The sequence below is a fragment of the Perognathus longimembris genome, chromosome 28 (genome assembly GCF_023159225.1).
Source record: "Perognathus longimembris pacificus isolate PPM17 chromosome 28, ASM2315922v1, whole genome shotgun sequence".
In the NCBI taxonomy this organism is placed as follows: Eukaryota; Metazoa; Chordata; class Mammalia; order Rodentia; family Heteromyidae; genus Perognathus; species Perognathus longimembris.
Window position 1 is genome coordinate 21,995,546 of NC_063188.1, and position 1,689 is coordinate 21,997,234.

General features: G+C 46.4%; 1 pseudogene; it reads left to right on the forward strand.

Moving 5' to 3' along the window:
• The first annotated feature begins 678 nt into the window (after nucleotides 1-678).
• LOC125343778 lies at nucleotides 679-1,438 on the forward strand (annotated as a pseudogene).
• The last annotated feature ends 251 nt before the right edge of the window (nucleotides 1,439-1,689 follow it).

Genomic DNA, 1,689 nt, shown 5'->3' on the forward strand with positions numbered 1-1,689 from the left:
TAATTGGAGATAAGAGTCTCTTGGGGACTTTTCTGCCTGTCCTGGCTTAGATCTCAGCCTCCTGAGTAGCTAGGATTACATGCATGAGCCACTGGTGCCTGGAAAGGAGGGATTTTTTGGGGGGGCCAGTCCTGGGCCTTGAACTCAGGGCCTGAGCACTGTCCCTAGCTTCTTTTTTGCCTAAGGCTAGCCCTCTGCCACTTGAGCCACAGCACCACTTCTGGCCATTTTCTATATATGCGGTGCTGAGGAATTGAACCCAGGGCTTCATTTATATGAGGCGAGCACTCTTGCCACTAGGCCATATTCCCAGCCCAGGAGGGATTTTTTTTTTTAAGCAAAAGAACTTCTTTAAGAATTCCAAAGGGAGGGGCTGGGAATATGGCCTAGTGGCAAGAGTGCTTGCCTCGTATACATGAGGCCCTGGGTTCGATTCCTCAGCACCACATATATAGAAAATGGCCAGAAGTGGCGCTGTGGCTCAAGTGGCAGAGTGCTAGCCTTGAGCAAAAAGAAGCCAGGGACAGTGCTCAGGCCCTGAGTTCACGGCCTAGGACTGGCAAAAAAAAAAAAAAAAAAAAAAGAATTCCAAAGGGAGACTGCAGTACATTGAGCTCCATAGAGACAGCGCAGGGGCAAGTGATAGCCAGTCGGGCACAGAGCGACTTTGTACCTCGCGGAGGAAAAACTAAACATGGGCAAAGCAGATCCTAAGAAGCCGAGAGGCAAAATGTCATCATATGCATTCTTTGTGCAAACTCGCTGGGAGGAGGCCCAAGAAGAAGCACCCGGATGCTTCGGTCAGCTTCTCAGCATTTTCTAAGAAGTGCTCAGAGAGGTGGAAGACTATGTCTGTTAAAGAGAAAGGGAAACTTGAAGACATGGCCAAGGCGGACAAGGCTCATTATGAAAAAGAAATGGAAACCTACTTCCCCTCTAAAGGGGGAAAAAAAAGAAGTTTAAGGATCTCAACGCACCCAAGAGGCCTCCTTCGCCCTCCTTCTTGTTCTGTTCTGAGTATTGCCCTAAAATCAAAGGGGAACACCCCAGCCTGTCTATTGGTGATGTTGTGAAAAAACTGGGAAAGATGACAAACGACACTGCTGCAGATGACAAGCAGCCTGATGAAAAGAACGCTGCTAAGCTGAAGGAAAAATATGAAAAGGATATTGCTGCCTACCGAGCTAAAGGAAAACCTGAGGCAGCCAAAAAGGGGGTTGTGAAGGCTGAAAAGAGCAAGGAAAAGAAGGAAGAGGAGGAAGAGGAGGAAGACAAAGAGGATGAGGATGAAGATGAATAAGTTGGTTCTAGCACAGTTTTTTCTTGTCTAAAAACATTTCACCCCCCTGTACACAACTCACTCCTTTTAAAGGAAAAAAATTGAAATGTAAGGCTGTGTAAGATTTGTTTTTAAACTTTACAGTGTCTTTTTTGTATAGTTAACATTAAACACTACCGAATGTGTCTTTAGATAGCCCTGGTGGTATTTTCTTTTCTTTTCTTTTCTTTTTTTTTCCATTCCTGGGCCTGAGCACTGTCCCTGGCTTCTTTTTGCTCAAGGCTAGCACTCTGCCACTTGAGCCACAGCGCCCCATCTGGCCGTTTTCTATATATGTGGTGCTGGGGAATTGAACCCATGGCTTCATGTACATGAGGCAAGCACTCTTGCCACTAGGCCATATCCTCAGC